The following is a 26,847-nucleotide window of genomic DNA, read 5'->3' as shown; positions in this document are numbered from 1 at the left end:
ACTGAATAATAAAGGTAAACATAGCTAGAAAGTTTGTGTGGCCGGTTTTTCATAGTTAATCCTTTTCATTGACGTTCTGGCTATTGAGCCAGAATGAGAGAACTATCTCACTCTACTACAGCCAGCTTCTTACTAGAGGCCTGCTATGAGTTTGAAACTCTTCATTGGAAGACAGCTGCAGGGTGGAGAGTTTGGATAACGTCCAGAGAAAAGCAATAAAAATGATGAATAGTTTGGAAAGTAAGACCTCAGAGGGATGTCTAAAGAGGTTGAGAATCTTGATCAATAGCAAAAGCACAGCTTACATGTCTTGAAATCACTGTAGGTGTTTTTTCTTCATCTTCACCCTGAATTCATGGAGAAGACAGCCTAGGTTGCTGCAAGCAAATTCATACTGGACCAAACAGACAAAAATACCCACAAATGCTAACATTGGCTTAACACTCAAAGGTAAGACTGAAGGTGTGGATTGTTAATTTATAATAGATTCGTGGTTGCCAAGGGCTGGGGGAGGGGAAGATGGGGAGATGAAGGTCAAAGTTACAAACTTCCAGCTATACCATGAATAAGTTCTGAAGATGGAGTGCCCAGCATAGTGATTACAGTCAACAATACTGTGTTATATCCTTCAAGGTTGCTAAGACAGTAGATCCTGAATATTCTCACCACAAAAAAGAAGTGGTAGTTATGTCATGGGAGGCAGATGTTAGCAAGCCATGGTGGCAGTCATTTGGCCATATGTAAGTATGTCAAATCAATAGGTTGTACACCTTAAACTTCTACATGTTACATGTCAGTTATATCTCCGTAAAGCTGAGGGAACAAAAAAGCGCAGAGTAGACATCTTCTGGGTGTTTTGCTTTAGATAAAGTCATAAAGAACTTCTCCATTGCCACTGATTCTTCTATCAGGATTTGTTGAGGTGGTGGTTGTTACCATTATTTAGTAACATAGGTCTCTTACACATTTGCTCTGTGTCACAGTTTGGTTTCTTTGGGAGCAGATGCCAAGGCAGTTAGAAGTGCAAGATATTTACTGGGGAGTAAGCCTGTGAATGGGAATGAGAGGGAGCAGGACTGGACTGTCAGTCTGCTGTGCCCACCTGGCCAAGCCTCTGTCTGCTCAGGGGGAGTTCAGGAGCATAGCTTGCCCATTGGAGGGATGCCGCTTTCGTTGGCCGGGTCCTTGTATTTATGCTTGTTCAGTCATCGACTGGAGGCTGCCGTGGGAGGAACATATTCTTGGCCACCACTGTCTGGCTCACTCATTGGCCCGGGGCCACCCCACAAATGGTGTGACCTCAGCTGAAAAGCTGAAGCAGACCCTGAAGGACTAACAGCTGGGGGCTGTGCGTGAACCACACTCCTCATAGCTGAGCAGCGAGCCCTTTTTGGAAGGGGGATCGGAGTGGCACATCTCTGTTTCTCCCACATCATGAATAGCACACTTCTCTTGGATTGCAGTTAAATAAATATGAAGTAGCCAGCTTTCTATGTGTAAATGCAATCTGCAAATTACTACTGAAATTTTCTTTTTTTTTGGGTGGGGGACACAGAGTTACTTGTAGCCAAACACCTAAGTATGGTTTGTCAGATTTACCTAATGAAAGATCACAGCCTAAGAATAGCAATAGGTATTCAAAATCAGAAATTTTACCCATATTATTTATAACTTTCACAACAACCTTGCAAGATAGGCACTATGATTCAATTTTCAGTTGAGAAAGCTGTAGGTCGCATTGTTTAGGAGGTTTTTTTGTCTAGGTTCTGTGACTAGGACGTTCTTCCATGAGACTAGGAGCTGAGGTGTTTGTATTATTCAAAAGGCACTTTGCATTATACCAGGGTGACTGACGTGAAAAATTGTAGAAAAGAATATGACTACCCAGCTTGCATTTTGTAAAAATAGTTCAGTTCTTATGTACTCTGGTCCAGACTCCAGGGATGTTTGGTATAGTCTTTATTGTATTAAAATAAAATACTATGGCTTTTGGCCACAGGCAACAGGGTGGAATTAACTTTTGACTTAATGTTTGGGTAGTTGTTTCCTGTACATGTATAGATGTTAACTCACCACATTTGCAGAGAAAGTTCTAATTCCATTCCATAGGAACTTGGGGTTTATAGATTCCCTTTTTATTTCTAGCTTTACATATAATTTACCTAATCTATTTTAAAAATAAAATGTCACAGTCAAAACATAAAGTTCAGTAGACTATGATATCAACTATAAGGAATTTTTGAATATAAAAAAATAATCCCCCTACCTGTATCATCTTCAGTATTTTATACACAACAACATGTGGTAAGCATCTCATAATTGTTCTCTAATTTTTTAACTGTTGAAGTTGATTTATCTCTTTTATTTAGAGATCATTAGAATCAGCTGTGTGACCAGATACCTACTTCTAAGGCTAGAAAAATGATATTATAACTTGTTTAGATATTTACTGATGAGAAAATTCAGCATCAGGGCACTTCATCGGCTTACACTTAATTCATTCTAAATTGAGTATATTAGGTCAGAGAAACCATCAGATATGAGGGCCAACAATCACTTATGAGGTCATCTTCCGTATGTTTCTCTTTGGCCCATATACTTCCAAAATTTCGGTACTAAAAATCTAAGAAGTGGCAAATAGGATGTCTTTTGCCTGGAAGGAAGCATTTTGAGAACTCTCTTTTGTAAAGGGAGTTCAACTGTGTGTTTAACATTGCTTTCTGATATTCACCCATCTGTCCGCCCATCCATTCACAGTGAACTACCAAATCTCAGTAATGTTATCCGTGAAGTTCAGAAGGCAGACAGTCACCATGACATAGAAATGGGCCAGCACAGGAGTTACTAAAAGTGGAAGTCCTGTTGTGCCTCTCTGCCATGCTTTGCAGACACCTTGAGCTTGGGCAGCCCAAGAATCTCCAGCTGCTGCCATAGAAATTGCAGTGAAACCAGTGATACTTAGTCTGGGAGGATCTTTTCATAAAAGAGAATGTTCTACATACTATGATGTGGTTGTGCTCTGACAAATAGTGTTGAATAATTTGAGAAAAAAACTAGTGTTGATGCTGGATCTGCTGGAAAACAAAAAACAAAAACAAGAATACCACCTGAAGTTTAAAATATAAGTTTTACAGTGGCTTCAGGTACTTTCATGAAAATGCTTGAGGAACTACAGGATAAAGATCAGTAGACCCCAGGGCCTGGTGGAATCCATTAATGTTTGGATGAGCATGATTAGCATATTTGCAGTCTGGAATATTGACCTGCAACCACATGAGGTGTAGCCATGGAAAAAAAAATATGCCAAGAGATTTGTCATGATCTGATGGGGACTTGAAGGAAAGAGAAGGGTGATTTCCAGGCGATCCTGTGACCTTGAGACCATGTAGCTATGCTGAGGAGTGTTCATAGTGCCCATTTCCAGAATTATACAGCCCATTGGACAAGAGACACTTGCAAAAACTGTGGTGAAAAGTTGGCACAAGGATAAATTTTCCATAGTTTCTCTTCTTGTTCTACCTCATTTGCCTACAGGTGACTAATGAATTGGCTATGGGAATGGTGGGCTCTCCTCTCTCTTGGACAGTATGGCTGGCTTGGAGAGGGACCCTTTCACTCTGTAATCCGGAGGGCTAGTTTACCTTCTCCATTCCCTGTCTGTGACTACAAACTGTCTTCTTTTTAACAAACTCACTATTTGACTTTCTTTCTCTCTTTCCTCCAGGCCCAGTTTTTTCTAGGCTCTTCATGGGTAAAAGCCAACTCTGCATCTTTGCCTCCCACAGGTATTGCAGTAACTTCCTAATTTCCTCTCCTGCCTCTCCCATAATCTCTTTTGTGTAGATACGAATTTCGGACCTTGGTGAGGCAAGGCTCTGGTGAAGTTTTTTCATTGGAGAGTAGGTCTTTTTTATGGAGAATCTTCTGGGTGTATTTCAAAACAGTTATCTTTCTGCTCCCCTTGCCGGACCCATGAGGGGATTTTTCTTGGTTCTTTCCTGTGAGAATCTGGGGGATCTTGGAGGGAAAAGTCAAGACAGTCTTAGGGTCTTACTAAGTCACTAGGAGCTATTCACTGTCATGCTAGTCTATATTCTGTTTCTATCAAATTGTTAAAGTTACCATTCAGGTGTTCCTACCAGGTTATGGCTCTAGTAGCTTCTGCTCCAGGTAAGTAGATCTTGGCTGTGATCTCTATATTCTCCTGTGTCTCCAAATTTCAGTGTGGCTCTTTGCCTTGTAACTTCAGTTCTCGGACAGGTCCAGGAAAATTACTGATTTTCAGTTTGTTTCACTTTTTTCTTGTGGTAAGGATAGGGGTGATAACTTCTCTTTACATGTTAATACTGAGACCAGAAGTCTATCCATAGCCTATTTTGAACACAGCAGCCCATGAAATTCCCGTAATGTGTAAGACAGGTCAAATTGCTCCTCTGCTTCCAGCCTGTCTTGGAGTAAAAGCCAAAGCCCTTTCATTGGCCCACAAGGCTTCCATGATCTGCAGGAGTAAAAGCCAAAGCCCTTTCATTGGCCCACAAGGCTTCCATGATCTGCACACTCTCTTACGTACTCATCGATCACTTCTCTTATTTTCTTCTTCCTATCTCTCCTCCAGGCACCTTGGTCTCCTAGCTGTCCCTTAAACATACCAGCAGGCTCCCACCCCAGGGCCTTTGCACTTGCCTGGAATGATTTTTTCCCCTAGAGGTCCACTGTCCCTGAACAAAAGTCACAGATACCTTGTGATGACTTCCCTGACCACCCTATTTAATATAACAACCCCCTAGTCTTCTCTTACATCCCCATTTCCTCCCTTTCCAGCCTTATTTCCATAGCACTTTGCACCACATGACATACTTCATACAGTATTTTTCTAATTTTTATGTTTATTGTCTCTCTATCCTAGCAGATAGTAATTTCCACGCAAGCAGGGATTTTTGCTTGTTTTATTCCTTGCTTTATAGGCCAGTGATATAATGAAATTGTTAATTCAGGATTATCAGTTGATGTTAAAACCATTAAGTGAATGGATGATGGTGAATGAAACACTTGTACAATGCCAAAGCAACACTACACAAATTAGTTTCAGGTTGCAAAGGGAAAAATGTTAACTATTAAATAGAGAAATCAAACTGTCGACACCCCAATTCAGTGGTTAAGCTTAGTATCATTAATGGTGGGTCAACCAGATGTTCTGTGTTTTCTTAGGTGTTGCAAAATGAAGTTGGTAACATCACTTATGCATTATCTAGCCAAGTATGCTTAACTTGAATCCATAGAGCCTTTAGATGTAGCTCTTAGTTTATGAAGTAAGGAACAAGCTAAAATTCATCATGAAGAAACTGAACAAATTTAGAATGTGGTGTATCCTGTAAGATAACAGTTCAGGATCGTTAAAATAAAGGATCTGTTCTAAATGAAAAGAAACATAAAGAATAAAATAGGTGCAATGTATGGGCTTGGAATGGCTATGATTTGTGCAAATCAATCATAAAAGGTGTATTTAGGTCCATGAGAAGAATCTAAATTCTAGTATTAGGTGAGAGGAACATTTTCTGAATTAAAGATGATGAATATGAACTGGAAAATTAGCTTTCAAGGGGATAGGTAGATTATGATCTCATTTTGGTAAAAAAAATGTTTTACAGATAAGTATATTAAAAAGTATACACATGCAGATTTAAAAAATCGGGCATGTAGCTCATAGATTTCTTTGAATTTTTGTTTCTGGATGGGAGGAAGGAAAATTGCTGTAGGGTACAAGTAAGACAAGAGAGGGGATACACCAGGACCAAACTGCTTGGTATTTCAAGATATATATCTGCCACACACATAAAGGTAAAGTGTTTGTTATGGTCAGTTTGAATAGCTGTAGGCACAGAATGTTTTATAATTCTGTGCCTTTAAATACTGAAAATTTCTGGATTTGTTTAATTCAATTGACCGTCCTCTACTTAATATAAATTCATGAATTTTATTAAATTATATCAAACCTAGCCCCATTTGTTCATTATGTAAGTGTTTCAGAAAGTCTGGAAATTTCTCCTTTAATCTGGTTTTTAATTTATAGACTCTGCCTTGAAAGACAGAATCTCAATTATTTGGTCTTGAGTTTCAGACTTTAGAGAATTTTCTTTCTTCCCTTCTCCATTCTGCCGTCCTCTCTCTCTGTTTTCCCCCTTACTTTCCTTCCTCCTTTCTCTCCCTTCTGCCTTCATTTTTTCCTTCTTTCCACCACCCACTAGCACCATATTCATTTCAGATTTTTTTTAAGAAAAAAGTTAAGGGTCTTTCCTAACAAAACTCTCTGATTTCATTTTTGTTTGTCCCTTTTCAGAGAAAGCCACTGTTTTGTTTTGTTACTTTTCTTATGTGCATGATTTTGTACTTTTTATATAAATACAAACTGAATGTTTCACCAGTCAGTAAAGCATAAATTACCATAAATTCTCTATAAACAATATGTCATATTTTGCATATTTTTGGACCTTATATCATGCTGTTCTAGGGCTTTGCAACTTTCTGTTTTGTCAACATTGTGTTTTTGAGATATATCCATGTTTCTACAAGTAGGTAGATTTAGTCTTTTTTTTTAGCTCCTGCACAGTGTCACATTTTGGGAATATATCAAACTATATCCTTTTAAAATTTAAATATATTTGAGTTCGTATTGTTTGTCTTAGAAATAATGCTGATATTAAATGTTTTTAATGTCTCACTTGGATGTATGCATGTCAGAGAGCATGCTAGGTGTTAGGTAATGTGCATCTTCAACTTTACTAGACAGTACTGAATTGTGTTCCAAAGTGATTGTTCCAATTCCATCAGCAATAAATGGGAATTCCTGTTATATCCCATCTGATCAACAAGAGATATTTTCAGACTTTAAAAATTAGTTAATTTTGGGGAGCCTGGGTGGCTCAATTGGTTGACCATCTGACTTTTGATTTTAGCTCAGGTCATGGTCTCAGGGTCGTAAGATTGAGCCCTGCATTGGGCTCCCCATTCAGCATGGAGTCTGCTTCAGATTTTCCCTCCCCCACTTGCGTTCTCTCTCTCTCTCTCTCTCTCTAAAATAAATAAATAAAATCTTTAAAAAATAAAAATTAGTCAATTTGATAAATATGAAATGATATCTCATTGCTTTAATCTTGTTTTCCTTATTACTAGGAAGATTAAAAATCTTTTCATATATTAAATGACCATTGAGTTTCCTGTTTTGTGAATTGCCCATTTTTCCGTTGGGTTATTGATTTTTATTTCTTCTTTATATGTTCTGGAACCTAATTCTTTTGTTAGTTATATGTGTTGCAAATATTTTTTCCAGTCTGTGGCTTGTTTTTTCACTATTTGTGTTGTGTTTATTGTAAAAAAAAAAAAAAGCCTGTTTTAATATAGTGAATTTGTTAATTTTTCTTGTGCCATTTGTGCTTTTCTGTGTTTTATTTAAGAACTCCTTCCATGCTTTAACATCATTTAGTCTCTGTTCTTTCCTTTTCCTTTTAAAAAAGATTTTATTTTCTTTTTTTAAAAGATTTTATTTATTTATTTAAGAGAGGAGAGGGAGAGAGCGCACGAACAGGGCGAGTGGCACGCAGAGGGAGAAGCTGGCTCCCCCTGAGCAAGGAGTCTGATGCGGGACTTGATCCCAGGACCCTGGGATCATGACCTGAGCTGAAGGCAAACACTTAACTGACAGAGCCACCCAGGTGCCCCTAGGATTTTATTTTTAAGTAATCTCTACACCCAACACGGGGCTTGAGCCCACAGTCTGGAAATTAGAGTCACACACTCCATCTGCTGAGCCAGCCAGGTGCCCCTCCTTTATTTCCTTCTAGAATGTTTAAGGTTTTGCTTTTTCTGGAATATTTTTTTAATCTTCCTGGGATATTTTTACTGTTTAGATACTATAAAGTAAGGAATTGCATGGATATCTTGTTTTCCAATCACCACTAATTTATTAGCCCTTCCTTAGTCCATTGAAATTACACGTCTGTCATATCAAGTATCCACACATATGGTTGTGTTCCACTTTTACAGAGCTATTTGCTTATCACACTTTCTCATTTCTCTGACTTATGAATGGGATTATTTTTCTATATTACACTGTATAATTAGTTATTCCTGGTACATAGACCAGTTTTTGTGTGATGAGCTCATATTTGCCAATCTTGCTGAATCTTCCATTAATGGTTTATTACTGACTTGAATCAAAGAGACCTAGCTCCTACTCTCGACTTTATCGTTAACAAGTTCTGTGACCTTGAGAAAGTTACTAGGTCACCAAATTTCAGTGTTCTCTTTGGAAAGGGGGAGGTCATAATATTTAACTCATGAGATTGGGTTGTTGTGAAGAGTAAATAAGAAAATAGATATAAATAGCCTAACACTAAGTAGAGACCCCCAAATCCTAGGTTCTTGTAAAAATCTTATTGTCTGACAGAGTCTAATAATTAGTAGATGTGTAATAAGGCTAATTAAATTAAATTTCACACACATACACCACACACACACACACACACACACACACACACACACACACACTGAAGACCCTTCTTGCCATCCAAAGCTCCAGGTTACACAGGTTACTAGGGCATTTCTTTAGTTAGGATGTCACAAGCTTCATTTGTTTTTTCTTCTTGAATAAGAACATACTACCCCTTTTATTAAAGCAATCCCAAACATTAGGCTGGGGGAAACTATTCTGGGGGAGATAACTGCTGGGAGGACACAAAGTTATCTCTTGGTTTCAGGTAAGATGCATATGCTTTACATGATTCATTATAGATCTTAAAGCTGTCAGAGGAAAAATGGCCATTACAATTATGTGACTTTAAAGTATTTTCCAAAAGAGCCATATCTGTCATCAGTTATGAAAGCTGACCAAATGCGCATGATGACAGACAGACAGCTGGTTCTCATTCATATTAAGTTCCTCTCAAGCAAAAGGAATGTTAAGGCAATCTGGCCTCATATTATGTTGATTCCAAAGTAATTACATTTGTTATTTCCTGGCTATGCAGTAAATCAAACTGTGGCAAGTAGGTGGATATTTCACAGAAGTAATTCAGAGACCATTAAATATGATCATGTGATGTGTTGAACCCTCTTCTGCCTCAAGACAAATAATGTCCAGTCAAGGTGTGGGGGAAGGGAGAGAGTGGGAAGCAAAATAATTTCCTTGAAAAGATGGGAAATGCATAGTTTTCTACATGCAGATGCAAAATTTGTAAGAAACAAAGGAGTTCAGTTAAGGCATGTGCGGGTCAAAGGAATGGACAAACTGCCCCTGTGCAAGAGATTTGCTATCTCTCTATTCTCACTCCAAAAGCTGCCAAGTCCATCTGCTTCCCAGGCAATCATGTACCTCCCCCAAACACACCTGCTATCCCAGCACTTTACTCTGGGGTAGGCTGGCCATTAATTAATGTCTACAGCACAAGGGTTTATGACCCTTCTGATTTCATTATAGTTGGAAACTCTGTAGAGCTTACTCCCATTCACATAAAGGCCAAATGCTTTTAGAATCCTTTAATAAACCGATGGCCTAAAGGCTAAATTCAGGAAGGAATCTAATATAAGCACTAAATGATCATTTTGTTGTCTAAAAGTATCTTCAAAATGGACATAATTCTTCTTTTAGCCTGTGATCTGGCCTCACTTTAATACCAGCTTCCTAAAGTGTTATCACAATGCAAGAATAAAGAAAGCAAAACTAAATTTGACTTAGGCATCCTAGCCTTACAGACTTGCCTAGGAGTAAAATTAAGACTTGTTGACTCTAACATTTCTTTCTGTAGACATTAGAGATTTAGCTATCAATTGCTCAATGCATTTTAAAGAATTGGGGAATAAAAAATCTGGAATGCTTTAGAGGAACACTGCCTGGAGGCCTTAGGAAAAGATGACCTCTGGAAGACCTACCCAGCTCTGCACCATTCCTTGGGAGAGCACACAAAATGGATCAGTGTGTATAGTGGGGAAGGGAGGCATGGCTCTTGACCTGTTAAGGGTAGGTTAGTTTCAGCTGCCATGAAATAATTCAATCCAGTGGTGAAGTTTTTCACTTTGAAACTCTTCAGAGAAATCGGGTCTTTCTCATTGTTCCCATCTTTGTTTAACTTGGCCAGTGTTTGTCGGTCATTTAGCTTATAGCCCATTGAATATCATTCAGGGAATCCGAAATCAGAAGTGACATAAACATATGGGGGCATGGAGAGGAGGAAGAGAGGGAGAGAGGGAATGAGAATTACCAGTCAAATGGAAAAAAGTTTTTTTTGCTTAGTTTTGTTTCTTTCTCCCCAGATTCAGTTACTTCTCCTACACAAATATTTCAAAAATGACCAGAGACAGCTTATTAAGGGAAGTGGGTTTTGATTACTTATTTTGGGGAACAATTTGCAATTCCAGAATATTCACTAAGTAAAATTAGTTGGTTTTTTTTTTGTAATTTTTAATTTTATTATGTTATGTTAGTCACCATACAATACATCATTAGTTTTTGATGTAGTGATCCACGATCCATTGTTTTCGTATAACACCCAGTGCTCCATGCAGTACGTGCCCTCCTTAATACCCATCACTGGGCTAACCAATCCCCCCTCCCCCCTCCCCTCTAAAACCCTGTTTGTTTCTCAGGTCCATAGTCTCTCATGGTTCATCTCTCCCTCCAATTCCCCCCGCCCATTTTTCCCTTCCTTCTCCTAATGTCCTCCATGTTATTCCTTATGTTCCACAAATAAGTGAAACCATATGATAATTGACTTTCTCTGCTTGACTTATTTCACTTAGCATAATCTCCAGTCCCATCCATGTTGATGTAAAAGTTGGGTATTCATCTTTTCTGATGGCTGAGTAATATTCCATTGTATATATGGACCACATCTTCTTTATCCATTCATCTGTTGAAGGGCATCTCGGCTCTTTCCACAGTTTGGCTATTGCGGACATTGCTGCTATGAACATTGGGGTGCATACGGCCCTTCGTTTCCCTACATCTGTGTCTTTGGGGTCAATACCCAGTACTGCAATTGCTGGGTCATAGGGTAGCTCTATTTTTAAATTTTTGAGGAACCTCCACACTGTTTTCCAAAGTGGCTGTACCAACTTACATTCCCACCAACAGTGTAAGAGGGTTCCCCTTTCTCCACAACCTCTCCAACATTTGTTGTTTCTTTCCCTGTCCATTTTTGCCATTCTCACTGGTGTAAGGTGGTATCTCAGTGTGGTTTTGATTTGGGTTTCCTTGATGGCTAATGATGATGAACATTTTTTCATGTGTCTGTTAGCCATTTGTATGTCTTGTTCAGAGAAGTGTCTGTTCATCTCTTCTGCCCACTTTTTGACTTGATTATTTGTTTTTGGGGTGTTGAGTTTGAGAAGTTCTTTATAGATTTTGGATACCAGCCCTTTATCTGTAGTGTCATTTGCATATATCTTCTCCCATTCTGTGGGTTGCCTCTTTGTTTTGTTGACTGTTTCCTTGGCTGTGCAGAAGCTTTTTATCTTGATGAAGTCCCAAAAGTTCATTTTTGCTTTTGTTTCACTAGCTTTTGGAGATGTATCTTGAAAGAAGTTGCTGTGGCCGATGTCAAAGAGGTTACTGCCTATGTTCTCCTCTAGGATTTTGATGGATTCCTGTCTCACATTGAGGTCTTTCATCCACTTTGAGTTTATCTTTGTGAATGGTGTTAGAGAATGGTCGAGTTTCATTCTTCTGCATGTGGCTGTCCAATTTTCCCAGCACCATTTATTGGAGAGACTGTCTTTTTTCCATTGCATGTTTTTTCCCGCTTTGTCAAAGATTATTTGACCATAGAGTTGAGGGTCCATATCTGGGTTCTCTATTCTGTTCCATTGGTCTGTATGTCTGTTTTTGTGCCAGTACCATGCTGTCTTGGTGATCACAGCTTTGTAATGTAGCTTGAAATTGGGCAACGTGATGCCCCCAGCTTTGTTTTTCTTTTTCAACATTTCCTTGGCAATTCGGGGTATTTTCTGATTCCATACAAATTTTAGGATTGTTTGTTTTAGCACTTTGAAAAATGTCATTGGAATTTTGATCGGGATGGCATTGAAGGTATAGATTGCTCTGGGTAGCATAGACATTTTAACAATGTTTATTCTTCCGATCCATGAGCATGGAATATTTTTCCATCTTTTTGTGTCTTCTTCAATTTCTTTCATGAGTGTTTTGTAGTTCCTAAAGTATAGATCCTTTACCTCTTTGGTTAGGTTTATTCCGAGGTATCTTATGGTTTTTGGTGCTATTGTAAATGGAATCGTTTCTTTAATTTCTCTTTCAACAGTTGAATTGTTAGTGTATAAGAAAGCAACTGATTTCTGTGCATTGATTTTGTATCCTGCCACATTACTGAATTGCTGGATGAGTTCTAGTAATTTGGGGGTGGAGTCTTTTCGGTTTTCCACATAAAGTATGTCGTCTGCGAAAAGAGAGAGTTTGACTTCTTCTTTGCCAATTTGAATACCTTTTATTTCTTTTTGTTGTCTGATTGCTGTTGGTAGGACTTCTAGTACTATGTTGAACAACAGTGGTGAGAGTGGGCACCCTTGACGTGTTCCTGATCTTAAGGGAAAGGCTCTCAGCTTTTCCCCATTGAGGAGGATATTCGCTGTGGGTTATACATAGATGGATTTTATGAGCTTGAGGAATGTCCCCTCTATCCCTATACTCTGGAGAGTTTTAATCAGGAAAGGATGTTGTATTTTGTCAAATGCTTTTTCTGCATCAATTGAGAGGACCATATGGTTCTTCTCTCTCCTCTTATTAATGTGTTCTATCACATTGATTTGCGAATGTTGAACCACCCTTGCATCCCGGGGATAAATCCCACTTGGTCGTGGTGGATGATCCTTTTAATGTATTGTTGGATCCTCTTAGCTAGGATTTTGTTGAGGATTTTGGAATCCATATTCATCAGGGATATCGGTCTGAAATTCTCCTTTTTGATGGGGTCTTTGCCTGGTTTGGGGATTAAGGTAATGCTGGCCTCATAGAATGAGTTTGGAAGTTTTCCTTCTGTTTCTATTTTTTGAAACAGCTTCAGTAGAATAGGTATTATTTCTTCTTTGAATGTTTGGTAGAATTCCCCAGGGAATCCATCAGGCCCTGGACTCTTGTTTTTGGAGAGGTTTTTGATCACTGCTTCAATCTCGTTACTGGTTATTGGCCTATTCAGGTTGTCAATGTCTTCCTGTTTCAGTCTTGGGAGTTTATAGGTTTCCAGGAAGGCCTCCATTTCATCCAGGTTGCTCAATTTATTGGCATAAAGTTGTTGATAATAATTTCTAATAATTGTTTCTATTTCCTTGGTGTTAGTCATGATCTCTCCCCTTTCATTCATAATTTTATTAATTTGGGTCCTTTCTCTTTTCTTTTGGATAAGTCTGGCCAGTGGTTTATCGATCTTATTAATTCTTTCAAAGAACCAACTTCCAGTTTCGTTGATCTGATCTACTGTGTTTCTGGTTTCTAATTTATTGATTTCTGCTCTAATTTTAATTATTTTTCTTCTAATGCGTGGCTTAGGCATCTTTTGTTGCTTTTTCTCTAGTTCTTTAAGGTGTAGAGTTAGTTGGTGAATTCGGGATTTTCTATTTTTTTGAGTGAGGCTTGGATGGCTATGTATTTCCCCCTTAGGACCACCTTTGCAGTATCCTATAGGTTTTGGACCGAAGTGTTTTTGTTCTCATTGATTTCCATGAATTGTTTAAGTTCTTCTTTGATTTCTTGGTTGACCCAAACATTCTTGAGCAGAGTGGTCTTTAGCTTCCAAGTGTTTGAATTTCTGCCAAATTTTTTCTTGTGATTGAGTTCCAGTTTTAGAGCATTGTGGTCTGAGAATATGCAGGGAATAATCTCAATCTTTTGGTATCGGTTGAGACCTGATTTGTGACCCAGTATATGGTCTATTCTGGAGAAAGTTCCATGTGCGCTCGAGGAGAATGAGTGTTCTGTTGTTTTAGGATGGAATGTTCTGTAAATATCTATGAGGTCCATCTGGTTCAATGTTTCATTCAAAGCTCTTGTTTACTTGTTGATTTTCTGCTTAGATGATCTGTCCATTGCTGAAAGTGGAGTATTGAGGTCTCCTACAATTAACGTATTGTTATCAATATGACTCTTTATTTTGGTTAACAGTTGGCTTATGTAGTTGGCTGCTCCCATGTTGGGGGCATAGATATTTACAATTGTTAGATCTTCTTGTTGGATGGACCCTTTAAGAATGATATAGTGTCCTTCTGTGTCTCTTATTACAGACTTTAGTTTAAAATCTAATTTGTCTGATATAAGAATTGCTACCCCAGCTTTCTTTTGAGGTCCGCTGGCATGGAAGATAGCTCTCCATCCCTTCACTTTCAGTCTGGATGTATCTTTAGGTTCAAAATGAGTCTCTTGTAGACAGCATATGGATGGGTCCTGTCTTTTTATCCAATCTGCAACCCTGTGCCATTTTATGGGAGCGTTTAGGCCATTCACGTTGAGTGATTATTGAAAGATATGAATTAATTGTCATCATGTTGCCTGTGAAGACGTTGTTTTTATATAGATTGTCCCTGTAAATTTCTATTGTAGATCACTCTTGGGGTCTTTCTCCTTTTATAGAACCCCCCTTAGTATTTCTTGCAGGGCCAACTTAGTGGTCACATATTCTTTCAACTTCTGCCGGTTGTGGAAGCTCTGCATCTCTCCATCCATTCTAAATGACAACCTTGCCGGATAAAGTATTCTTGGCTGCATGTTCTTCTTGTTTAGTATCCTGAATATGTCTTGCCAGGCCTTTCTGGCTTGCCAGGTCTCTGTGGATAGTTCTGACGTTATTCTGATGTTCCTCCCTCTGTACGTAAGGAATCTCTTCCCCCTAACTGCCCTTAAGATGGTTTCCTTGGTTCTAAGATTTGCAAGTTTTAGTATTACCTGCCGGGGTGTTGGCCTGTTTTCCTTGATCTTAGGAGGGGTCCTCTGTGCCTCTAGGACTCGAATGTTCGTTTCATTCCCCAGATTAGGGAAGTTCTCAGCTACCAGTTGCTCAAATACATCTTCTAGTCCTCTCTCTCTCTCCATTCCCTCCGGGATTCCAATGATTCTGACATTGGAATGCCTCATGGTGTCACTTATTTCTCTGATTCTATTTTCATGGATTCTGAGTTGTTTTTCCCTGGCCTCCTCTTTTCCCTTTTTATCTATTATACTGTCTTCCAGATTGCTTATTCTCTCTTCTGTCTCAGTTACCGTAGCTGTTAGATTATCTAGATTGGATTGGATCTCATTGATAGCATTTTTAAGTTCTGCGAATTCCCCTTTTATTTCTGCCCTTAGAGACTCTATGTTGCCATTAATTGATTTATCCATTCTAGCCATTGTCTTCACAATTGGTAGCCTGAATTCTATCTCCAACATCTTGGTTATATCTGCATCCATTTGTAAATCTGCAGCATAAGTCATAATCTGTGAGTCTTTTCTGTTTTGGGGGTTCCTCCTGCTAGTCATCTGTTGATGGGTGTTTGAGGGAATGTATAGAGTCCAAATTATCGACCAGAACCCAAGCAAGATGCACCTGTTTTCTTGGGACCTTAGGGTTGCTGGCCTCTTGTTTTCCCAGCCTGTCTTCTGGGGGAGGGGCCTGCCGCGCTGTTACTCAGGCAACCCTGTTTGGGTGGAGTTGCCCTGCGCCCCTGTGGTGCGGGATGGGCTCAGCGGGAATCAATCTTTGGGACTTTTGTTCTCTGGCGGCTTTCCCTGGCAGCTTTCTGCGTCTCTTCCACGAGTCAGAGCAGAAGAGACCATTTCCAACCCTCTGCCTCAGAGCAGAGAGACCGCAGTCTGTTCTTCAGTGAGCTCTCCAGGCCACACCGTCTCCGTTTTTGTCCGTGCTGCTATAAAGTGCAGCGTCCTGGGTTGTGCACCCCTCCACAGTGCTCCCAGTCCTGCCTCCAGGTCGGGGCACGTCTCTGCCCTTTGTGTTTCTAAAACCGCCAGCCGCTCCCAGTTCGCGCGCGCTCGACTCCGCCTTGGGGTTCCGTCCCGGGGATTGCAGTTCGCGTGCCTGTGACTCTGCCGCTCGCCGCTTGGGGTTTCTACCCCAGGGGTTGCAGTTCACCGGCGCGACCCTGGCGCACCAGGTTTCCGTCTGGGAGGTTGCAGTTCGTGTGCCTGCGACCGTTGCTCTGGTTTTTGTCCGGGGGGCTGCGGTTTGCGCGCGCGATCCCGCTGGTCTGATTTTCTACCCTGGGGCCTGCCCTAAAGTTCTTTCCCGACGCTACCGGTCTGTGAGTCTGTGCCTGTCCTCGGCGCGGGAGGCTGTCACTCACCGGCGGTGTAGGCTCCCCACGTCCAGGCACCCTCCCGCCTCCGTTTATTCTCCAATATCTGCCCGCAGAATCACGGCTTCGCTTCGTACCTCAAAACCAACCGCCTGCGATGTTCTGTTTGTAGAGATCCAGATCTTCTTACATCTCAGGCTGGTTTCGTGGGTGCTCAGAGTGGTCTGGTAGATATCCAGCTCAATTCCAGGGACCAGTTGAAATAGGGTCCCCTACTCCTCCGCCATCTTCCCCCCCATAAAATTAGTTTTTTAAAAAAGATTTTATTTACTTATTTGAGAGAGTGAGAGAGCGTGCCTGCACGCGCATGAGCAGGGAGGAGGGGCGGAGGGAGAAGTAGATTCCTCACTGAGCAGGGAGCCTGATGAGGGACTCAATCCCAGGACACTGGGATCATGATGTGAGCTTAAGGCAGACACTTAACCGACTGAGCCACCCAGACACCCAAAATTAGTTTATTTTAAAGGTAAGATTGATTATGTAAATGGAGAGAAAAATAAATATATAAATATCTACGTACAATAAAATATAGTGTATATATATATGTAAGACAGTATTTATATCACCTTTAGCAGATCCAGAATACAGATAATTTGGAAAGTTTTGAGAAAAGCAGAATAGAGGAGCCTGCACAAATTGGCACGGAATGGTGGGTGATAAATAGTCACTATATGTTTATTTTCTCTTTTCTTTCCTCTGCTTCATATGAAGATGTCACAAACATCTCAATGTACAGTGAGGGTGCTAACATTCTGCTCTGTGGAGCCCACAATACCAGCCGTGCCTAGGCTGCATTCTGTGTGCTCATTTCTGCCCGTCTGGGGTGCATCACACTCACTGTGCCAGGAGCCTCAGTTGCTTGGGGGTTCAGACTCTCATGCTAGTTTTCCCACTAACCATCTGTGTGACCTTGGACACCTCACTTCCTCTCTTAACCCCTAGTTTATGCACTCACTTGGTACAAAGTGGATTTGCAGTACAGTTTCATTCATTAATTAATGAGTGTGGGTTTGACCAGGGACTTGGAGACTTAAGGCTCCCCCTGCTCCATTCAGTAGTTCTGGTCACCATTTTTCACTCAGAAATATCAATGAATTTTTACTGTCTTGGCTAACAAGGTGGCATATCAATTGGCACACTTAGCTTTTCTAGATATGTCAAGAAAGTTTCACTTGAACATTAGTATGAAATTCCTGAAATTATTTGTTTCAGCCTTGGGGTTTTAAACTATGATGATTTTGCACACTTTTCAAAATGATTTAAATAATTGCACCCTTTTGTCTAGAATGTTGTAACTTTCCTCCAAATCGCATGGCCCCGGGGGCACAGCACAAGTTCGATTTCAGAGCCATTCACCCTCCTCAGCCAGGAAACACCACTGTGTAGCACACTTGTAAAACAATATGTGGGGGCCCAAGAGGTATCCCATACATGACAATTCCAAGGCACACATAAACCTTACACGATCTGGGAGGTGATCGCGTCCCCTTCTGATCACTGATAAGTACAGTTTGACTTAAAATCAGAGGTCTCCAAAGTAAGGAACTATATAGGGAGCATAAGTGACCTATGATTATGCCAAAAGAATATAATAAAAATTTAATTTACATTAACCTTAAAAAAATTAAGCTTCACTAATTTTCTGGTGATTTTTTTTTTGTGTGGTAAAATATGTAAAATATAACATTTACATTTTAACCATTTTTAAATACAATTCAGTGGCAATAAGTATGTTCACAGTATTATGCAACCATCACCATTGTCTATTTCCAAAACTTCTTCAACATCCCAAACAGAAACTCGGTACCCATTAAATGATAATTCCCCATTCCCTCCTCCCCTCAGCTCATGGTAACCTCTATTCTACCTTCTGTCACTATGAATTTGTCTATTCTAGGTACCTCATATAAATGGAATCGTGATGTTTATCTGTCGTGTCTAGCTTATTTCATTTAGCTTAGTGTTTTCATAGTTTCATCCATGTATCAGAATTTCATTCATTTTGGGGGCTGAATAATACTTCATTGTATGGGCATACCACATTTGCTCATTTATTCATCCATTGAAGGACATTTGGGTTGTTTCCACCTTTCGGCTATTGTGAATAATGCCGCTGTGAACATTGGCTTTCGAGAATGTGTTTTAGTCCCTATTTTCAATTCACTGGGGTATACACCTAGAATCAGGATTGCTGGATCATATGGTAATTTTATGTTTAACTCTTCAAGGAACCACCAAACTGTCTCCACAGTGACTGCACCATTTTACATAACCACTAACAGAGCATGAATTTGCAGTACCTCCACAGTATCTCTACATTGTCAACTTATTATTTATTTATTTTTTTACAATAGGCAGCCTAATGGGTGTGAAGTATTATCTCATTGACTTTTGGCTTGCATTTTCCTAATGATTAGTGATGTTGAGAATTTTTTGCCTGTGCTCATTGGCCCTTTGTATATCTTATTAGAGAAATCTCCATCTAAGTCCTTTGCCCACTTTTTACTTGGGCTGCTCATTTTTCTGTTGTGGAATGATAGGAATTTTATGTATTCTGGACATTAATTCCTTATCAGATGTATGATATGAAAATATTTACTCCTATTTCATGAATTGTCCTTTAACTCTGTTGATAGTGTACTTTGATGTACAGAGGTTTTAAAACTTTGATAAAGTTCAGTTTATTTTTAGTTATTGTTTATACAAATAAATATATGCATTACTAGTGATGTTTCACCCACCACATGCCCATTTGTCAGCTGATACAGAAGGTATTTTGTAGGTAGGATAGGAGTTCCACATCATGTAGAGCTGGCCCTGGTAGTTACATGTGATTGACTACTACCAATCTGTTGTAATGCTGTATAATTCAAGTGTTTCCATAAGTGGATTGTGGGCTCATATTTTTATGTTATTTATGTACTTTGTATAATACATGTATTATACATATATTTATATATGTGTATATACATATGTATAAATATATATAAATATATATTTTATATATATAATTTATATATTATTTATTTATATATTTACTAAATTAACAGTCACAATTGTGGAACCAAATGATAGATAAAATATCTTGCACAGAACATTCAAATGCAAAATAAAACTAATAATGCAAGCTGAAAGCAATAATAAGACCATGGCAGAGTTGACACTTCTACTCTTATTAGGAGCTCTTTGTCAGCCACATTAAGAGGATCTAACAAGAAGTCAGTAAAAATTCACAAATATCAATGCAACTATTTTAAAATATGGATTTAACTCAACTATAGTTAACAGCATATCAAATTAAGTGTATGCTGTGTGTTAGGATATTAGTCAATGATAGTATGGAGGTATGAAAGTTTGCAAGACATTTATAAGTAGTTTATGTTTATTATATCATTTTGAATGCTTTTAAAAAATTACTGTATCTAGAACATCTTTTTAGAGTTGGTTCATACCACATACATACATAAATTAATATTTATATAACCAACACTTAGTGGGAATGCATCCTCCAATTTTTCTTATTGATGGGGGTAGTTTAAAAAGTTTAGAGACCACTGGAAACCATAAAAAGAAGTAAACTTATAGATATATTTATCTATCAAGTTTGTCAAATGGAAAACTGGCACACTTTTATGCCTGGAATTTCTTCTTGTTTAAAAAATGTAACATTGACTCGATTCCAGTCTGTTTGGCAAAAGTTCCCTGGTGGATCACTGCAAAGGCAGCAAAGCATTAGCACGTTTGGCTTTATTATTTATATGACAGCAAGTGTGCTTTTTTGTTTGTGTCGATACAGAGTCTGTGTGTGTATAGTTGAGTAATCCGTGGGACAAAACAGTTACAACCCCAGGAGACTGATTTGATGCCCGAAGAAAATACCGTAGCTGAGTTGTGTGATGAAAGCCGTTCTGGACCTAAGTTGTGTTAATAGAGAAGATAATTTTTCTGAACAGCAGACTGTGGATAATCAATCACATTGAATCTGGGTTTCTCAGATTCATTGTACCATTCTATTATCCAAGCTTATAGATTTGCCAGGGTCCTTATTTACCCAGACATTCTCCCGCTGGTTACCCTTCTGCCCATTTCACTGCTCATTAACACATCATGGAAGAATGAACCAGGGCTTTATTCCCTGTTGTTTACATTGGCATGAAATTTTTGAGTTATATGTGAATTTTCTGTATCCATGTGGATTTTGACTTCACAGTCATGGGTAATCAACCACCAATCAAACCTACTTTCAAAACAACATCTTAAAACTTAAGACAAGCTTTTCTGTTCACGCTTTAGATGGTCATAGCTGTAAAGCCATTTATGAGAAAACCTGGAATTTTGATATAACTAAACTTATGCACTTCTTTGAAACTGGAAGGGCAGCAAAGCCAAGCTAGATACTGAAAATTTTTCTACTTGAAACAGCCTGAAGTTAATTGAGAAGAAAGCATTAAGCTTGTATTTATGCCCCTCCCCTAAAATCTGCAGGTTGGGGGGCACCTGGGTGGCTCAGTCAGTTAAGCATCCGACTCTTCATTTTGGCTTAGGTCATGATCTCAGGGTCGTGAGATCAAGCCCCACGTCAGGCTCTGTGCTGGGCATGGAGTCTGCTTCAGATTCTCTCTCTCTCTTTCCGTTCAACTCCCCCCCCACCCCCCCGCCCCGTTCATGCTCGCTCTCTCTCTCAAAAAACAAAAAAAGAATCATGGAGTTAGAAGGGAACTTAAAGAATACCATATCATCTTTCCTCCTCTCTGAAATTGTGGTTATCTGAAATCTGTAGTAAAAGCTTCCTTTTTCAAAGGGAGTGTTAACTCTCTCTCTCTCCCTCTCTTTTTTAAGATTTATTTATTTATTTGAGAGAGAGAGAATGAGAGAGAGTACACGAGAGGGGGGAGGGTCGGAGAAGCAGGCTCCCCACCGAGCAGGGAGCCCGACGCGGGACTGGATCCCGGGACTCCGGGATTATGACCTGAGCCGAAGGCAGTTGCTTAACCAACTGAGCCACCCAGGCGCCCCGGGAGTGTTAACTCTCTTAACAGAGAATTGCCCTGTAAAACATCCCTGAAAGACTTCTTTTTTGCCCATTCTAGATGACCATGTCTTCTGGACTGTTTCAGGTGATGGGGAGCTTTCTGCATCCTAAAGTGGATCACCAGTACCTTAAATTGTTCAAGTCCAGATTTGATCTTCAGCTGGCTGACCCCTTCCCTTATCGCATCCATCTCTGGCTCTCTTATTCTTTAGTCCCAAGGAATCTGTTCTTTGGCTTTGCTAAACCTCTAGGTTTATCATCTTTTCCTTTTTCTCTCAATCTATGAGTCATCTTTGGCTTCACATACTTATCTGCTTAGTCAGGATCCCATAGTCCATCACCTCAGTTTCTCTCTTAACAACCAGTTCAACTTCCCTGGTTTCCTTTCTGAGCATATCCTGCAATCGGCATGTTCAGTTCCATTGAATAATCAGACCTTTGCTATCAGAGAAACCTGTTCACTCATAGGCCCAAATAAGACAGGGCTCTTCTGTCCAACGTGCAACACAGCACTTTGCCTCCATGCCCCTGGAGACCCCTAGCACATCTCTGAGACCTTTGTTAACTTGTGACATTTTTCTAAGGTGCATCCTCTCTCCAAGAACCGTCAACAGATATTACTCACTGCAATCTGTTGGTGGTTCTTGGGAGAGGATGCAATACCTGCTCAAACTGGGTAGTGGGAAAGGAGCAGTGGAGTTTTGGGTGGACCAGTGACGGCAGTAACACATTTAAAGAAAATATATAACTGAGTTATCCTGAGACTCTTTACAGAATAGCTTGCTTAAATGTAGGTCTCCTAACAGGCTGTATTTCTTACCTATTTAAATTCCAAAAAAGATGACCTAGACTCTGATCAAGAGTGGTAGCATGTCAGGAATAGTGATAGAAAGTGCAAGGAGATTCAAGATAAATAGCCACCCATGTATGACATTGGACCCACATCCTGCATCAAATCATTTTTGTTTAACCTAAAAGAGAAAGAGAGACAAGAGAATGCTTGAGCAGGATGCTGGAGCTAGGAAGTAAATCTTCCATAGTCCTAACCAAGCTGGGTTTCTCAGTTTCCTGCTTAGAAAGTAGGTGCTGAGTCAGGAATCTGGGCTTCCTGCAGCAGAGGCATCCTTAGTGAATGTTTAGTGTATCTTTGACATAGACCAGACTCCAGAGCTGGTTTTGCTTTCCCAGTGGAGGGCTAAGCCTGTTCTGTTGTTGACAAAAATGTCTTTCAAGTGGCTCATGAACAGGGATGACCCAGACTCTGGACCAAGCCAACAGTCTGCTCCCTCTGACCCCATACCAGGGCATCTGCACCCTGCATGATACTGCCTGAACAATATACAGTCTCTACCTCAGCCAGAACCATAATATTGTTGGATACTATTTTACTTGTTATTGTTCATCTCCCATTCAGGTTTCCCACAGCAGCTGTTCTAATCCTCAATATTAAGCAATTTTATTACTCAGCTACATTCACTTTACTCTTAACAGGTAATCATGCTTCCTATAAGTCATATATGTATTGCATCTCTTAGATACAGTAGTCCCCCCTTATCTGCAGAGGATATGTTTCAAGACCCCTAGTGGATGGTCCCTGGAACCACAGATAGTATTAAACCCTATGTTTCTTCCTTTATATACTTACCTGCGGTAAAATTTATAAATTTGGCACAGTAAAAAATTAACAACCATAACCAATAATAAAATAGAAAAATTACAACAATATACTCTAATAAAAGTGATGCTAATGTGGCCTATTTCTCTTTCTCATAATATTTTATTGGACTGTACTTACATCCTTCTGGTGATGTGAGATGATAAAATGCCTACCTGGAGAGAAGAAGTGAGGTGAATGATGTGGACGCTGTGACATAGCATTAGGCTCCTATTGACCTTCTGACAATACGTGGATTATTTGCTTTCAGATGCAGTCGACCACTGGTAACTGAAACCATGGAAAGTGAAACCAGACATGAGAGGTCTGTTGTACAAGGTAGCGCTTTTATTGTTTTTACAAATGGTCTCATTAATATTAACATCAACTTTGTGTAGACTTACTATTCCCTCCTTTCAAGACAGTATGAAGCCTTAGAGAGTTCAAAACTAGGTCTGAGGAGCCACTAAGCCTCTGTTTTTTTTTTTTTTTTTTTTAAGATTTATTGTTTATTTTAGAGAGAAAGAGCAAGTGGGTGAGGGGCAGAGGGAGAGGGAGAGAAGCAGACTCCCCCCTGAGCGCAGAGCCTGACCCGGGGCTTGATCCCATGACCCTGAGATCAGCACCTGAGCTGAAATCAAGAGTCGGATGCTCAACCGACTGAGCCACCTAGACGCCCTGCCTCTGCTCTTTTTATTACTTCATGCTTTCTCTAGAAAATAGAACATATCAAAACAAAAACTAATCCAAACCCAACCTTTTTTTCTGAACTGCTCTAGATATCTGTTAATAAGGAGAAAAAACTTAAAGTTTAGAAATCTTTGACAAGGTAAAAGCTGAATAGAAATTGCATTCAAATGTGAGTAGCTGATAGGAATGTATTTCTCTACACAGATTGTAATGAGGGTGGGAATGTGAGGGTGAGGAACTGGTTGAGGAGAGAGTGGGTTGAGGGTGAGCTTGTGGGAGGGTCTCAACATTTGAAAAGAGGAAGCTTGGAAAGACCAAATGCAAGCATTAAGTGGTTCTCAGTTTTACCCAGTATTGGCCCTTTCAGTGTGCAAGACAACTTAGGGAAGAAGAAAGAACCAAGGCACTGCCTCTAAAAAAAGAGCAATAGCTGAAAAGTTAAGAGAATGACTTAGGTTAAAGGTAATATATTAGAGATTATCTTAGTTTCTCTGCATGTAGTCTCAATCAGCATTTCCCCAAGTATTAGCCAAGATTTCATTACGGCAAAAAAGAACAACCTATATATTCATTCGTGGAGTATAGTGATAACCCATGGGGAGAAGCCTTCAGCTTGTGGATGGCAGCTTGGCCAAATTTAAGGACAACATTGTTTGGTTTCCAGAGGAAACATTCCACTCACTTTCCCCCTTTTTTTTAACTTGATGAATTGTGGAACCACTCATTCTCTAGAGGGTCAAGTAATAAAAACAAATTATATTTAAATGAACACTTGGTATTTGGTTCAGCAAACTGTGACCTGGAGTCATTTTAAAGACCTCCCATGTTTTTAGCAGAAGAAGTCCTCTTTCTGCGGATCAGACTCAAGTCCAATTTCTTATTTGGCTCTTGACTTAAATTGAGTAAGTCCTTACTGAAAGTAGACTGCTTGGCTGTGTGTCTCCTGGAAATAATCTCCTCCAGGACCTAAATGCTCTAGTTAATGAGATACCTCCTTGTTATTGCTTATAAAGTCACTAATAATTTTCTGAGAGTCTGTGTATAAAATTTATGTTAAGTGTGTATTCTCCCATACAATAACTTGAGTAACTATTTTCCCATTAAGGCAAACTCTTGGCTAATGTATTTTAGTAGAAGTTTTATTCTGAAGGGCTACTTCTGGCCATTGGAAATATTTTTTTCCTATTTAATTTTATATAAACCACTTGGTTATTTATAGGCTTGTTTATAGATTGTTTATTCCACTGTTTATAGCTCTAATTAGGAAATGTACAAAATCAGTTGTTAAGGAATTGTGAGTCAGTAACACAGCTCTTTGAGATGTATGAACGTGAGATCTGGAGATCTTATAGAGAGATGACTCTCCTGCAGTTCTGTCACTAAGCATCTGTTCTGCTTTGTGTGACTATTTATCCTGGCCTTTCTGAAGGGTAGAACCAAAGGCAAGGGGAAGAGAAGGGGCTCGGAGTTAACCCTATGCCCGGGGAACAAACTTAAGCTAATCGTTCCACTAGGGGTTTGAATCCATGATCTTGACCTCATTATATCAAACTCTAACCCACTGAGTTAACTAATAATAAGAAGAAACCTATGCGAGAAACCTGATGTCAGGTCTAAAGCAATACACGGTACCACATCATCCGAGAATCACTGCTTGAGTTGTTACCATTAACTCAAGGAATTTTGGAAACCATCTTCTTAGGAAAAATGTTTCATATGCCTTACAAAGTTAGAGAATTCTTCAGGCTTCAACAGTGTGGATTTGGTGCCATGACCAACTCATAGGGAATGATAATAGTCTCTGGACTTAATGAGGTAACGACTGGTATTTTCAAAACAGAAGGAAAGATTTCTTTTCTACTATATGTCTCACAATGAGAAAAAGCCACAAGGTACTAGAACTATTGCCATCCTCATTCACTTGCAGAGTGAAAGTGAGAATTGACTCCCTATTGGCTCATAATCCTGGGCATGTGGGAAATGTGTCATTCATTCATTCTTTTAATCAAAAATATTTATTGAGCTGCTTCTTGATGGCAAGAATTGTCAAAGGCATTGGAAATGCCGAGATGACCAAGATGGACAAGGCCTGGGTCCTATGGAGCCTGTATTACTGCAGGGAACATAGTCAATAAATAAGGAAGCAAGTACATGAGCAAGAATTGATCATTACATGCTGATAGTAGCTGACCAAGTTTGCATGATGAGGTTTTTCTCAAACTTCAAAAATATATTCTCCTGGAGGTACAAATTGTTGAAAACTATAGATATGTTGCTGTGGATGTGGTCTGTTGAATGGAATGAGGTGAAAGATCTCTAAAATCCCATAATCAAATATGAAGCATTTTTGCAGTTTCCATTAAATAGTTTGGCTTTGAAATCACACACATTTACATTCAGATCTTACCTCCTCCACTTGTTAGTGTTAGGAACTTGGGAAAGTTTTTTAATCTTTCTGATTGTCAGCTTGCTGGTCTGTAAAAATGATGCAGGTTTGCCGTATGAAATAGTATAATATAAATAAAATACATGGCACTTAGCAGGTACTCAAGAAATATTAGTTCTACTTTCCAGTGAAAAAGAACGATATAGTGTTCCCTCTTACAATAACCAGGTGTAACTTATTTTGACCATTAGGTATAAAAATGTAGGAATACAGTAAAGAATTTGAGCTATGTTACTTTGCAGAATGATTTTATTAAAATACATATAATTCCCTCAAGAGCATTGTTGGCCTTAACTGTAAAGGCAGTTCCATTATAACCCTGCTTTTTAAGATAAAATGAACATTTGCTAAATCATATTTAACTTTTCACTAGTGATTTATAATAGTCTTTATCTGAAGATATTTTTCTTCCAACTTTGCAGAGTTGAGGAACAGAGCAGACAATAGGTTAAGGGGAGAACTGCATGTTTAACTTAAAACTTTTCATCTCTGTGCTCTGATCTAAGCATTCCTTTTTCAGGTAGAGGTTTGGTATTTGAAAAGTGAAAGAATCAAGTTTCTTGGCACTCTGTGGCCTGAAACATTTATCAAAATAAACCCCAGGAGCTGGGCCTTTGGAGATTAGAAGAATGCAGTGCATGTGGCCAGGGGTGTGAGAGAGGGGAGATGATTGCCCCTGAG

The 26,847-nt window shown here is 39.4% G+C and overlaps 1 long non-coding RNA gene across 1 annotated transcript in view; it reads left to right on the top strand.

Moving 5' to 3' along the window:
• The first annotated feature begins 366 nt into the window (after positions 1–366).
• LOC129045591 (uncharacterized) overlaps positions 367–26,847 on the top strand; it is a 49,589-nt gene continuing 23,108 nt past the window's right edge. The window contains exons 1-2 of the long non-coding RNA XR_008505545.2: positions 367–450; positions 23,302–23,369. This is a non-coding gene — a long non-coding RNA (uncharacterized LOC129045591). The remainder of the gene's footprint in view (positions 451–23,301; positions 23,370–26,847) is intronic.

The sequence above is a fragment of the Mirounga angustirostris genome, unplaced genomic scaffold (genome assembly GCF_029215605.1).
Source record: "Mirounga angustirostris isolate CCGP_5_RB_7025 unplaced genomic scaffold, mMirAng1.0.hap1 SCAF_3, whole genome shotgun sequence".
Taxonomy (NCBI): domain Eukaryota; kingdom Metazoa; phylum Chordata; class Mammalia; order Carnivora; family Phocidae; genus Mirounga; species Mirounga angustirostris.
Note: the sequence above shows the minus strand (reverse complement) of the source record. Positions and strands in the feature narration are given on the sequence as shown.